This window comes from Bubalus bubalis, chromosome 12, assembly GCF_019923935.1.
Source record: "Bubalus bubalis isolate 160015118507 breed Murrah chromosome 12, NDDB_SH_1, whole genome shotgun sequence".
NCBI classification, from domain to species: Eukaryota; Metazoa; Chordata; class Mammalia; order Artiodactyla; family Bovidae; genus Bubalus; species Bubalus bubalis.
In genome coordinates this window covers 78,137,278-78,152,716 of record NC_059168.1, presented here as the reverse complement: position 1 = coordinate 78,152,716, position 15,439 = coordinate 78,137,278, and the positions used below count along the sequence as shown (strand labels likewise).

Here is a 15,439-nt window from a genome sequence, read left to right as displayed (position 1 = left end):
AGACTCATGAAGAGCTTCCTGGGTCATGTTAAGCAGTTGGGACTTTACTCTAAAAGTAAAAGGAAAACAGTGAGTTTTAAGCAGGAGAATAAACCCACTTCTGAGTCTAATATATACTGAATTAGACTTGGTAAAGGAGGCTAAGGAAGATTTATGCTAGAATTTCCTCTTCTGGAAAGTAAATGTGAAAAGTACAAGGTAGGAAATAGCTAAAGAGAATATGTTTAAAGTTAAAGGAGCTCAAAAATGTTGAAGTTGAAAAAGATGGTGGGGGATGGATATAGACATAAAAAGCAAGTGGACATAAAATAACTTTTATGCTTACTATATCATAGTGATTTTCATGTTTCTGGACTGTGATGCACAATGTAAATATTATTTCTCATGGACCTAGCATCCACACACGCAAATGCCACAAACAAAAATCTCAAAAAAATGTTTACCCTTATGGAATTTTAAGAAATAATGGCCACAACCTACAATAGTGATTTCATGCCCAGGCAACACATGGCCATTTGAATAAAACAGAGGGTTCAATTAAATCCTTGCACTATTTAAAAGATCATTTGTTCAAAGCTGCATTCTTAGCTATGCCCTAGATCAAAGGCTTTCGAGATTTCCCTCTAGTGCCTCTACTGTGATTCAGCTCAGTTCAGTTTAGTCGCTCAGTTATGTCCGACTCTTTGCAACCCCATGAACCACAGCACGCCAGGCCTCCTTGTCCATCACCAACTCCCAGAGTCCACCCAAACCCATGTCCACTGAGTCGGTGATGCCATCCAACCATCTCATCCTCTGTCATCTCCTTCTCCTGCCCTCATTCTTTCCCAGCATCAGGGTCTTTTCAAATGAGTCAGCTCTTTGCATCAGGTAGCCAAAGTATTGGAGTTTCAGCTTCAACATCAGTCCTTCCAATGAACACCCAGGACTGCTCTCCTTTAGGATGGACTGGTTGGATCTCCTTGCAGTCCAAGGGACTCTCAAGAGTCTTCTCCAACACCACAGTTCAAAAGCATCAATTCTTCGGCACTCAGCTTTCTTCACAGTCCATTTCTCACATCCATACATGACGACTGGAAAAACCATAGCCTTGACTAGACGGACCTTTGTTGACAAAGTGATGTCTCTGTTTTTTAATATGCTGTCTAGGTTGGTCATAACTTTCCTTCCAAGGAGTAAGCGTCTTTTAATTTCATGGCTGCAATCACCGTCTGCAGTGACTTTGGAGCCCAGAAAAATAAAGTCAGCCAGTTTCCACTGTTACCCCATCTATTTCCCATGAAGTGATGGGACCAGATGCCATGATCTTAGTTTTCTGAATGTTGAGCTTTAAGTCAACTTTTTCACTCTCCTCTTTCCATTTCATCAAGACGCCCTTTAGTTCTTCTTCACTTTCTGCCATAACGGTGGTGTCATCTGCATATCTGAGGTTATTGATATTTATCCTGGCAATCTTGATTCCAGCTTGTGGTTCCTCCAGCCCAGCATTTCTCATGATGTACTCTGCATGTAAGTTAAATAAGCAGGGTGACAATATATAGCCTTGACGTACTCCTTTTCCTCTTTGGAACCAGTCTGTTGTTCCATGTCCAGTTCTAACCGTTGCTTCCTGACCTGCATATAGGTTTCTCAAAAGGCAGGTCCGGTGGTCTGGTATTCCCATCTCTTTCAGAATTTTCCACAGTTTATTATGATCCACACAGTTAAAGGCTGTGGCTTAGTCAATAAAGCAGAAATAGATGTTTTCTGGAACTCTCTTGCCTTTTCGATGATCACAGCAAGAATAAAGATGTTTTGATATACGTGTTCTACTCCTATAACTACAAATTGAAAAGTCAGGACCGAACTTTATATTCTATATTTTTATGATTAAAAGACTGCTTTTAAAAACTCAAAATACTATTAATAGTTAAGTATATAAAGCAGAAAGCCAAAGTCCTCATGTAACCTTTACTGATCATTAGTTTATAGCCTTCTCAATTTTCTTTTTTGACTTCAGAAATGATTTCAATATAGCTCTCTCCATATTTATACTACAAAGCTGAAAAAAAGCAGGAAGGTTTCAAATATTTGAAAAAGAAGGAATTAGTTTGACCTAATGGATATATTAGGGCTTCCCAGGTGGTGCCAGTGGTATAGAACCCGCCTGCCAATGCAGGAACAGTCGGAGATGTGGTTTTGATCCCTGGGTTGGGAAGATCCCCTGGAGGAAGGAATGGCGACCCACTCCAGCATTCCTGCCTGGAGAATCCCAGGGACAGAGGAGCCTGGTGACCTATGGTCCATCAGGTTACAAAGAGTCACACATGGCTGAAAGCAACTAAGCACAATGTACATATACTGAAACTTCCGCCAAAAAAGGGAAAACTTATTTTAAGCTCATGATTCACTTAGAAATATTTGCAACACATGAGATCTCAAGCCACATGCTTGTGTGTGTTCCTGTTGTTGTTTAAGTAACTAAGTTATGTTTGACTCTTCTGCGACCCCATGACTGTAGTCCGCCAAGCTCCTCTGTCCATGGATTTCCCAGGCAAGAATGGGACTGCAATGGGTTGCCATTTCCTTCTCCAGCGGATCTTCACCCACCTAGGAATTGAACCTGCATATCCTGCACTGCAGGCAGATTCTTTATTGCTGAGCCACACGGAAGCCTATTATGAGTGTGTACACATAAATGCATATGTTTGCATGTATACACATACATGTGTTTGAATCTATATTTATATATGCATATGTATAAATACATGCCATTCTAAATTTTTAAATATATATATACAAACACACTGATATGTTTAATATTATAGGGTATTCAGTCAGTTCAGTCGCTCAGTTGTGTCCGACTCTCTACGACCCCATGAATTGCAGCATGCCAGGCCTCCCTGTCCATCACCAACTCCCAGAGTTCACCCAGACTCACGTCCATCGAGTCAGTGATGCCATCCAGCGATCTCATCCTGCCGTCCCCTTCTCCTCCTGCCCCCAATCCCTCCCAGCATCAGAGTCTTTTCCAATGAGTCAACTCTTCCCATGAGGTGGCCAAAGTACTGGAGTTTCAGCTTTAGCATCATTCCTTCCAAAGAAATCCTAGGGCTGATCTCCTTGCAGTCCAAGGGACTCTCAAGAGTCTTCTCCAACACCACAGTTCAAAAGCATCAATTCTTCAGCGCTCAGCCTTCTTCACAGTCCAACTCTCACATCCTTACATGACCACAGAAAAAACCATAGCCTTGACTAGATGAACCTTTGTTGGCAAAGTAATGTCTCTGCTTTTGAATATGCTATCTAGGTTGGTCATAACTTTCCTTCCAAGGAGTAAGCGTCTTTTAATTTCATGGCTGCAGTCACCATCTGCAGTGATTTTGGAGCCCAGAAAAATAAAGTCTGACACTGTTTCCACTGTTTCCCCATCTATTTCCCATGAAGTGATGGGACCAGATGCCATGATCTTAGTTTTCTGAATGTTGAGCTTTAAGCCAACTTTTTCACTCTCCACTTTCATCAAGAGGCTTTTATGCTACTTTAATATGCTTTTCTCACTTGCCAGATAAACACAGATCCCTTTCCATGTCAAGGGATACCTATTTATTTTTTATTTTTTTGGTGGTGTGTGTAGGAGGCTGCTGCATGCCACCTGGCTTGCAGGATCATTTCCCACAACCAGGGATTGAACTCTGGCCCTTGGCAGTGAAAGCATGCATCCTAACCACTAGACTGCAGGGCAATTTCCTAGTAATATTTATAGCTACAGAGTTCTAGATCCCACTACATAAAAGGAACATGATTTAACTAGTCTACTACAGATATACAGATGATTCACTTTTTGCTATTAATAATGCTATTATTAAGTATACTACATTATCATATCCTTATGAAAATTCACTTAAATGGACAAACATATATATTTAATCTCCATCCGCCTGTCCAGATTACCCTCCAGGAAAGTTTTACCAATTTACACTACTGCCATGAATATACAAGAATACCACCTACACTCAGATGAAATAAGGTATTCTCGAATTTTTTAAAAGTTGACAATGTCAGAAGTAAAGTATTAAAATTTGTTGGTTTTAATCTATGGTTCTTTGGCTATCAGAGACAAACTAAATCAAATCTTGTATACTTTTTTCATTAAAATTCTTATCCATCGGCATATGACCCAATTATCTCCAAGTCATTCTCCAAAAATACTTTTATAAAATTAATTTGCAATGTTAAAAGTCACACTACCCCTACACCCCAAACACACACACACCCTCACTTCAGAGTATTCTTGTTTACTGATCTAGTTATATATTTCTCAGCAAGTGCAACAATGTTTTAACCTTGAAGTTAATAATTACTTTGAAATATGGCTAACTCCATCTCTCATTTAGGTGTTCTATTAACTTTCTGGTTTTACTTTTTTGAGATAAATATGAAAAGCAAAGTTTTAAGTTTCAAAAAAAGAAAAAGGTCCTGTTGGGATTCCAATCAATATATTAAATTCACAATTTAAGGAGAATTGACATCTTTAAAGGAAAGATATAAACATCTGAATGCAGAGTTCCAAAGAATAGCAAGAAAAGATAAGAAAGCCTTCCTCAGCGATCAATGCAAAGAAATAGAGGAAAACAACAGAATGGGAAAGACTAGAGATCTCTTCAAGAAAATCAGAGATACCAAAGGAACATTTCATGCAAAGATGAGCTCGATAAAGGACAGAAATGGTATGGACCTAACAGAAGCAGAAGATATTAAGAAGAGATGGCAAGAATACACAGAAGAACTGTACAAAAAAGATCTTCATGACCCAGATAATCACGATGGTGTGATCACTGACCTAGAGCCAGACATCCTGGAATGTGAAGTCAAGTGGGCCTTAGAAAGCATCACTATGAACAAAGCTAGTGGAGGTGATGGAATTCCAGTTGAGCTATTCCAAATCCTGAAAGATGATGCTGTCAAAGTGCTGCACTCAATAGGTCACCAAATTTGGAAAACTCAGCAGTGGCCACAGGACTGGAAAAGGTCAGTTTTCATTCCAATCCCAAAGAAAGGCAATGCCAAAGAATGCTCAAACTACTGCACAATTGCACTCATCTCACATGCTAGTAAAGTAATGCTCAAAATTCTCCAAGCCAGGCTTCAACAATATGTGAAATGTGAACTTCCTGATGTTCAAGCTGGTTTTAGAAAAGGCAGAGAAAGCAGAGATCAAATTGCCAACATCTGCTGGATCATGGAAAAAGCAAGAGAGTTCCAGAAAAACATATATTTCTGCTTTAATGACTATGCCAAAGCCTTTGACTGTGTGGATCACAATAAACTGTGGAAAATTCTGAAAGAGATGGGAATACCAGACCACCTGACCTGCCTCTTGAGAAACCTGTATGCAGGTCAGGAAGCAACGGTTAGAACTGGACATGGAACAACAGACTGGTTCCAAATAGGAAAAGGAGTTTGTCAAGGCTGTATATTGTCACCCTGCTTATTTAACTTATATGCAGAGTACATCAGGAGAAACGCTGGACTGGAAGAAACACAAACTGGAATCAAGATTGCCAGGAGAAATATCAATAACCTCAGATACGCAGATGACACCACCATTATGGCAGAAAGTGAAGAGGAACTCAAAAGCCTCTTGATGAAAGCGAAAGTGGAGAGTGAAAAAGCTGGCTTGAAGCTCAACATTCAGAAAACTAAGATCATGGCATCCGGTCCCATCACTTCATGGGTAATAGATGGGGGAAACAGTGGAAACAGTGTCAGACTTTATTTTTCTGGGCTTCAAAATCACTACAGATGGTGACTGCAGCCATGAAATTAAAAGACGCTTACTCCTTGGAAGGAAAGTTATGACCACCCTAGATAGCATATTCAAAAGCAGAGACATTACTTTGCCAACAAAGGTTCATCTAGTCAAGGCTATGGTTTTTCCTGTGGTCATGTATGGATGTGAGAGTTGGACTGTGAAGAAGGCTGAGCACCGAAGAATTAATGCTTTTGAACTGTGGTGTTGGAGAAGACTCTTGAGAGTCCCTTGGACTGCAAGGAGATCCAACCAGTCCATTCTGAAGGAGATCAGCCCTGGGATTTCTTTGGAAGGAATGATGCTAAAGCTGAAACTCCAGTACTCTGGCCACCTCACGGGAAGAGTTGACTCATTGGAAAAGACTCTGATGCTGGGAGGGATTGGGGACAGGAGAAGAAGGGGACAACAGAGGATGAGATGGCTGGATGGCATCACTGACTCGATGGACGTGAGTCTGGGTGAACTCCAGGAGTTGGTGATGGACAGGGAGGCCTGGTATGCTGCAGTTCATGGGGTCACAAAGAGTCGGACACGACTGAGCGACTGATCTGATCTGATCTGACATCTTTAAGGTATTGAGTTTCTCCCAAAGGGCATATGTCCCCATTTATTCAAGCCTTCAGAAAAAGCCTTGCACTAGTTTAGTTATGCCTTACTCCATCCCACATCCTGATTACTATGTGTAACTTTTCAGTGTTCTGAGAGATTTCCTAAGTTTTATCTTCTGGTCTATTTCCTCCTAGATGATAGCTAGTTAATTATGCAGTCCACCCCATGTGTGTTTTGTTTTTAATATAAATTTATTTATTTTAATTGGAGGCTAATTACTTTACAATATTGCATTGGTTTTGCCATACATCAACCAAGGGTGTACACGTGTTGAATCTGCCACGGGTATACATGTGCTCCCCATCCTGAACCCACCCTCCCCCCCCACCTCCCTCCCTATACCATCCGTCTGGGTCATCCCAGTGCACCAGCCCCGAGCATCCTGTATCATGCATCAAACCTGGACTGGTGATTCATTTCACATATGATATTATACATGTTTCAATGCCATTCTCCCAAATCATCCCACCCTCTCCCTTTCCCACAGAGTCCAAAAGACTGTTCTATACATCTGTGTCTCTTCTGCTGTCTCGCAAACAGGGTTATCGTTACCATCTTTCTAAATTCCATATGTATGTGTTAGTATACTATATTGGAATGCGACACGACTGAAGCGACTTAGCAGCAGCAGCATACTGTATTGGTGTTTTTCTTTCTGGCTTACTTCACTCTGTATAATAGGCTCCAATTTCATCCACCTCATTAGAACTGATTCAAATGTATTCTTTTTAATGGCTGAGCAATAATCCATTGTGTATATGTACCACAGCTTTCTCATCCATTTATCTGCTGATGGACATCTAGGTTGCTTCCATGTCCCGGCTATTATAAACAGTGCTGCAATGAACATTAGGGTACATGTCTTTCTTTCAATTCTGGTTTCCTCGGTGTGTATGCTGAGCAGTGGGATTGCTGGGTTGTACGGTAGTTCTATTTCCAGTTTTTTAAGGAATCTCCATACTGTTCTCTATAGTGGCTGTATTAGTTTGCATTCCCACCAACAGTGTAAGAAGGTTCCCTTTTCTCCATACCCTCTCCAGCATTTATTGCTTGTAGACTTTTGGATAGCAGCCATTCTGACTGGTGTCAAATGGTCCCTCATTGTGGTTTTGATTTGCATTTCTCTGATAATGAGTGATGTTGAGCATCTTTTCATGTGTTTGTTAGCCATCTGTACATCTTCTTTGGAGAAATGTCTGTTTAGTTATTTGGCCCATTTTTTGATTGGGTTGTCCATTTTTCTGGAATTGAGCTGCAGGAGTTGCCTGTATATTTTTGAGATTAATTCTTTGTCAGTTGCTTTATTTGCTATTATTTTCTCCCACTCTGAAGGCTGTCTTTTCACCTTGCTTATAGTTTCCTTTGTTGTGCAGAAGCTTTTAATTTTAATTAGGTCCCATTTGTTTATTTTTGCTTTTATTTCCAGTATTCTGGGAGGTGGGTCATAGAGGATCCAGCTGTGATTTATGTTGGAGAGTGTTTTGCCTATGTTCTCCTCTAGGAGTTTCATAGTTTCTGGTCTTACGTTGAGATCTTTAATCCATTTTGAGTTTATTTTTGTGTATGGTGTTAGAAAGTGTTCTAGTTTCATTCTTTTACAAGTGGTTGACCAGATTTCCCAGCACCACTTGTTAAAGAGATTGTCTTTAATCCACTGTATATTCTTGCCTCCTTTGTCAAAGATAAGGCATCCATAGGTGCATGGATTTATCTCTGGTCTTTCTATTTTGTTCCACTGATCTGTATTTCTGTCTTTGTGCCAGTACCATACTGTCTTGATGACTGTGGCTTTGTAGTAGAGCCTGAAGTCAGGCAGGTTGATTCCTCCAGTTCCATTCTTTTTTCTTGATTGCTTTGGCTATTTGAGGTTTTTTGTATTTCCATACAAATTGTGAAATTATTTGTTCTAGTTCTGTGAAAAATACCATTGGTAGCTTGATAGGGATTGCATTGAATCTATAGATTGCTTTGGGTTGTATACTCATTTTCATTATATTGATTCTTCCGATCCATGAACATGGTATATTTCTCCATCTATTAGTGTCCTCTTTGATTTCTTTCACCAGTGTTTTATAGTTTTCTATATACAGGTCTTTTGTTTCTTTAGGTAGATATATTCCTAAGTATTTTATTCTTTTCATTACAATGGTGAATGGAATTGTTTCCTTAACTTCTCTATTTTCTCATTATTAGTGTATAGGAATGCAAGGGATTTCTGTGTGTTGATTTTATATCCTGCAACTTTACTATACTATAGTCATTGATTAGCTCTAGTAATTTTCTGGAGGAGTTTTTAGGGTTTTCTATGTAGAGGACCATGTCATCTGCAAACAGTGAGAGTTTTACTTCTTTTCAAATTTGGATTCCTTTTATTTCTTTTTCTGCTGATTGCCGTGGCCAAAACTTCCAAAACTATATTGAATAGTAGTGGTGAGAGTGGGCACCCCTGTCTTGTTCCTGACTTTAGGGGAAATGCTTTCAATTTTTCACCATTGAGGATAATGTTTGCTGTGGGTTTGTCATATATAGCTTTTATTATGTTGAGGTATGTTCCTTCTATTCCTGCTTTCTGGGTTTGTTTGTTTGTTTATCATAAATGGATGTTGAAATTTGCCTAAGGCTTTCTCTGCATCTATTGAGATAATCATATGGCTTTTATTTTTCAATTTGTTAATGTGATGTATTACATTGATTGATTTGTGGATATTGAGGAATCCTTGCACCCTGGGATAAAGCCCACTTGGTCATGGTGTATGATCTTTTTAATGTGTTGTTGGATTCTGATTGCTAGAATTTTGTTAAGGATTTTTGCATCTATGTTCATCAGTGATATTGGCCTGTAGTTTTCTTTTTTTGTGGGATCTTTGTCAGGTTTTGGTATTAGGGTGATGGTGGCCTCATAGAATGAGTTTGGAAGTTTACCTTCCTCTCCAATTTTCTGGAAGAGTTTGAGTAGGATAGGTGTTAGCTGTTCTCTAAATTTTTGGTAGATTCAGCTGTGAAGCCGTCTGGATCTGGGCTTTTGTTTGCTCAAAGATTTCTGATTACAGTTTCGATTTCGATGCTTGTGATGGGTCTGTTAAGATTTTCTATTTCTTCCTGGTTCAGTTTTGGAAAGTTGTACTTTTCCAAGAATTTGTCCATTTCTTCCATGTTGTCCATTTTATTGGCATATAATTGCTGATAGTAGTCTCTTATGATCCTTTGTATTTCTGTGTTGTCTGCTGTGATCTCTCCATTGATTTGATTTTTCTCCCTTTGTTTCTTGATGAGTCTGGCTAATGATATGTCAATTTTATTTATCCTCTCAAGAACCAGCTTTTGGCTTTGTTGATTTTTGCTATGGTCTCTTTTGTTTCTTTTGCATTTATTTCTGCCCTAATTTTTAAGATTTCTTTCCTTCTAATCCTGGGGTTCTTCATTTCTTCCTTTTCTAGTTGCTTTAAGTGTAGAGTTAGGTTATTTATTTGACTTTTTTCTTGTTTCTTGAGGTATGCCTGTATTGCTATGTACCTTCTTCTTAGCACTGCTTTTACAGTGTCCCACAGGCTTGGGGTTGTTGTGTTTTCATTTTCATTCGTTTCTATGCATATTTTGATTTCTTCTGATTTGTTGGTTACTGAGCAGCGTGTTGTTCAGCTTCCATATATTGGAATTTTTAAGTTTTTCTCCTGTAATTGAGATCTAATCTTACTGCATTGTGGTCAGAAACGATGCTTGCAATGATTTCAGTTTTTTTGAATTTACCAAGGCTAGATTTATGGCCCAGGATGTGATCGATCCTGGAGAAGGTTCTGTGTGTGCTTGAGAAAAAGGTGAAATTCACTGTTTTGGGGTGAAATGTCCTATAGATATCAATTAGGTCTAACTGGTCTATTGTATATAGTTTGTGTTTCCTTGTTAATTTTCTGTTTAGTTGATCTATCCATAGGTGTGAGTGGGGTATTAAAGTCTCCCACTATTACTGTGTTATTGTTAACTTCCTCTTTCATACCTGTTAGCATTTGTCTTACATACTGCGGTGCTCCTATGTTGGGTGCATTTATAATTGTTATATCTTCTTCTTGGGTTGATCCTTTGATCATTATGTAGTGTCCTTCTTTGTCTCTTTTCACAGCCTTTGTTTTAAAGTCTATTTTATCTGATATGAGTATTGCTACTCCTGCTTTTGGTCTCTATTTGTGCAGAATATCTTTTTCCAGCCCTTCACTTTCAGTCTGTACGTGTCCCTTGTTTTGAAGTGGGTCTCTTGTAGAGAACATATATAGGGGTTTTGTTTTTGTATCCATTCAGCCAGTCTTTGTCTTTTGGTTGGGGCATTAAACTCATTTACGTTTAAGGTGATTATTGGTAAGTATGATCCCGTTGCCATTTACTTAATTGTTTTGGGTTTGAGTTTATACACCCTTTTTGTGTTTCCTATCTAGAGAAGATCCTTTAGCATTTGTTGGAGAGCTGGTTTGGTGGTGCTGAAGTCTCTCAGCTTTTGCTTGTATGTAAAGCTTTTGATTTCTCCTTCATATTTGAATGCGATCCTTGCTGGGTACAGTAATCTGGGCTGTAGGTTATTTTCTTTCATCACTTTAAGTATGTTCTGCCATTCCCTCCTGGCTTGAAGAGTTTCTATTGAAAGATCAGCTGTTATCCTTATGGGAATCCCCGTGTGTGTGATTTGTTGTTTTTCCCTTGCTGCTTTTAATATGTTTGATATTTGATCTTTGTTAATTTGATTAATATGTGTCTTGGGGTGTTTCGCCTTGGGTTTATCCTGTTTGGGACTCTCTGGGTTTCTTGGACTTGGGTGATTATTTCCTTCCCCATTTTAGGGAAGTTTTCAACTATTATCTCCTCAAGTATTTTCTCATGGTCTTTCTTTTTGTTTTCTTCTTCTGGGACTCCTATGATTGGAATGTTGGGGCGTTAACATTGTCCCAGAGGTCTCTGAGATTGTCCTCATTTCTTTTCCTTTTTTCCTCTCTGATTCATTTATTTCTACCATTCTATCTTCTACCTCACTAATCCTATCTTCTGCCTCTGTTATTCTACTGTTGGTTCCCTCCAGAGTGTTTTTGATATCATTTATTGCATTATTCATTATATACTGACTCTTTTTTATTTTGTCTAGGTCCTTGTTAAACCTTTCTTGCATCTTCTCAATCATTGTCTCCAGGCTATTTATCTATGATTCCATTTTGTTTTCAAGATTTTGGATCATTTTCACTATCATTATTCGGAATTCTTTATCAGGTAGATTCCCTATCTCTTCCTCTTTTGTTTGGTTTGGTGGGCATTTATCCTGTTCCTTTACCTGGTGGGTATTCCTCTGTCTCTTCCTTTTGTTTATATTGCTGTGTTTGGTGTGGCCTTTGTGTATTCTGGCAGTTTGTGAAGTTCTCTTTATTGTGGAGCTTCCTCACTGTGGGTGGCATGTCAAGGTTTCCTGGTTAGGGAAGCTTGTGTCAGTGTTCTGGTAGGTGGAGCTGGATTTCTTCTCTCTGGAGTGCAATGAAGCGTCCAGTAATGAGTTATGAGATGTCAATGGGTTTGGAGTGACTTTGGGCAACCTGTATATTGAAGCTCAGGGCTATGTTCCTGTGTTGGTGGAGAATTTGCGTGGTATGTCTTGCTCTGGAACTTGCTGGCCCTTGGGTGCTCCTTGGTTTCAGTGTAGTTATGGAGGCATTTGATGAGCTCCTCTCGATTAATGTTCCCTGGAGTCTGGAGTTCTCTGGTCTTCTCAGGATTTGGACTTAAGCCTCCTGCTTCTGGTTTTCAGTCTTATTTTTACAGTAGCCTCAAGACTTCTCCATCTATACAGCACCGCTGATAAAACATCTAGGTTAAAGATGAAAAGTTTCTCCACAATGAGGGACACCCAGAGAGGTTCACAGAGTTACATGGAGAAGAGGGAGGAGGGAGATAGAGGTGACCAGGATGAGATGAGGTGAAATCAAAAGAGAGAGCAAGCTAGCCAGTAATCACTTCCTTATGTGTGCTCCACAGTCTGGACCACTCAGAGATGTTCACGGAGTTATACAGAGAAGAGAAGAGGGAGAAAGGAGACAGAGGTGGCCAGGAGGATAAACGGGGGAATCAAAAGGAGAGAGACAGATCCAGCCGGTAGTCAGTTCCCTAAGTGTTCTCCACCGTCAGGAACATACAAAGAGATTCACAGAGTTGGGTAGAGAAGAGAAGGGGAGAGGGAGGAAATAGAGGCAACCTGGTGGAGAGAGCAGTCAAGCCAGTAATCTCACTCCCAAGTAAAAATGGGTATTGAAGATTGGGTTCTTAAAGGTACAAAATTGATAACAAATACCAAAAAGTAAAGATTAAAAATCTAGAGTAGAGGCTGGATTTTCAAAAATATGATATTAAAGGGAAAAAAAAGTCACAAAGATTATAAAATATATATATATATATATATGAAGTTTGCTTTAAGAAATAGGGTCTTTTTTTTTTTTTTGCAAAGTAATAGGTTATAAAAATGAAAATTAAAGGAGTAATAGAGGACTTAAAATTAAAAAAAAATTAAGGAATGATAGTAAAAATATATTTAGGACTTTCTCTGGTGGTGTTGTAGGCAGTGTATGGTCAGTTCACTTTCGGATAATTCCTGGATCCGGCTTATATTTCTCAAGATCTATAGGCCCCTTCCTATGTAGTAGGTGCTAACTACAGGGTTTTAATCTATTGCACCTGTCACTTCCAAGGACGTTCCCTCTGTTTTAGCTTCTTCTGTTTGCTGGTCTCTTCAGTGTCTAATTTCCGCCCTGACACAAGGGGGTGGTGGCGGACACTTTTTTAGGCTCACTTGTTCAGTCATGCTGTGGGGAGGGAGGAACACTGCAAACAACACTGGCGTGTGCTCGCAGTGACTCAGCCACATTGGGTTTGCCGCCGCTCACAGAGTGTGTGCTTTCCCTGTCTATACTACTTAGGCTCAACCTCTGCTGGGGACTGTCTGAGGCTGGCCCTGGGCTGCATGCACCTCCCAGGTCTAAGCCGCTCAGGTTCAGGCACTCAGGAAGTCCTCAGAGGTGCTGACTTGGTGGGCCTGCATTTTGTGCCCTTCCCAGGTCCAAGCTGCTCAGGTGACCAGGTGTTTGGCGAGCGCGGTAGCTGCAACTTATTGCCTCCCCCATCCCTGCCGCTTGGTTTTTTGGGTGTACAACCAGAGCACTTACTCAGGAGAATGCTGGCCATCCAGAATCCCAAGAAGTCTTGGTTAGCAACAAAGCCTGCTTCCAGTTTGGTAGATAATGCCTCTCTAGGGCCACGATTGCCTCCTTCTGGCTCTGGCTGCCTGTCACCGGAGGGGAATGGTCTGCAGCCAGCTAGCTCTGCTCAGTCCTTTGTTCTGTGAGTGGGCCTGCTGGTGTCTTAGGTTAGGGCTTTTCGCATAGCTCTTGTCCGTCCTTTGTTCTGTGAGCAGGCCTGGCAGTGTCTTAGGTTAGGGCTTTTCTCCTGGTAGCTATGCCACAGTCTGGTTTGCTACCCCAAGTTAGTTCCCTCAGATTGCCCTCGGCATTCAGGCCGGGTCCTTACTCTAGGCAATGCAGCTGCGCCTCCCTGCCCAGCCCGCACTTGCTAGTGGCAGGTGCAGGCGTCTATGCTGCTTCTCTGCTGGGAGAGTTACCGTTGGGCAGGTAATCTGTGGGTTTTAATTATTTATTTATTTTTCCTCCCGGTTATGTTGCCCTCTGTGGTTCCAAGGCTCATCACAGACTCAGCAGTGAGAGTGTTTCCTGATGTTTGGACATGTCTTTTTTTAAGACTCCCTTCCCGGGACGAAGCTCCGTCCCTACCTCTTTTGTCTCTCTTTTTATCTTTTATATTTTTTCCTACCTCCTTTCGAAGACAATGGGCTGCTTTTATGGGTGCCTGATGTTTTCTGCCGCCATTCAGAAGTTGTTTTGTGGAATTTACTCAGCGCTCAAATGTTCTTTTGATGAATTTGTAGGGGAGAAAGTAGTCTCCCCGTCCTATTTCTCTGCCATCTTAGGACCGCCTCCCCCCATGTGTTTTTATTTACAAGGTTCTGAAATGGTTTGTTTTCACATCATTTTGATATTTTAAGACCTCTGATCTTTGATGACTTATGTCCTTTATCTCTTAATATTCTAAAAAAAACATTTAAAAATTCTTTTCAGAACTTTAAAGTTCTCTTATTTCTACATCATGGGTATAAACTCTATTATATGACTACTCTTTGTTGTCTGCATTGTAATTTCTGTTTTAGATACTATCTTACATGAGAGATTCTCTTACATTTATTCATCCCAATTGACAAATACACACTGTAGGGTGAAGTCTCCAAATCAAGTCTTTATTAGTGGTTTGGGCATCTAACCCCCTCAACCCCAGTCCTGGGATAAGCAGGCCATTTTATTTATCCTCTTGCAGCCCTCTGCAGGCCTCATAGTTTATTTCCAGTTTACTCCTATGGATCACATCTCAATTTCCTACCCTATAGACCCCAGCCATCAAAACAACCCCATCTTTTTCTTTTCTCTTTCTCTCCCTCTTTTTTTAAAACATAAAATACACTATATCTATCACATCTTTCTGGTCGAGCCCATGGGCCAAGTTTTAGCCTACTACCTATTTTTGTATAAATTAGCTAAAAATGATTTAAATATTTTTAAATGGTTGAAAATAGTAATTTGTAACAATTGAAAATTATACAAAATTCAAGTAACAGTGCCCACAGTAAAGTTGAAGGAAAACAGTTGTACTCATTTATGTACTGTCTATGACTGCTTTGTTCTATAAGAGGAAGGTCGAGTAGTTGTGACAGAAAACATATGGCATGTAAAATTTAAAATATTTGCTATCTGGAACTTCATGGAAAAAAGTTTGTCAACCTTCATTCTAGAACATGCACCATCTGCTATGGTAGTTACTACCATATATAGCTACTGAACATTTACAATGAGACTAGTCTAAACTGAGATTTGCTGCAAGTGGGAATATGCACACCTAATTGCAAACCCTATATAAAAAAAAGAATTTATTACTAAGTTTTATATTGACTAC

At 39.9% G+C, this 15,439-nt stretch overlaps 1 protein-coding gene across 12 annotated transcripts in view; it reads right to left on the bottom strand.

Annotated features, from left to right (window-relative positions):
* PUM2 (pumilio RNA binding family member 2) overlaps positions 1–15,439 on the bottom strand; it is a 118,032-nt gene that overhangs the window by 56,209 nt on the left and 46,384 nt on the right. The gene's annotated exons all lie outside the window — the stretch shown is intronic.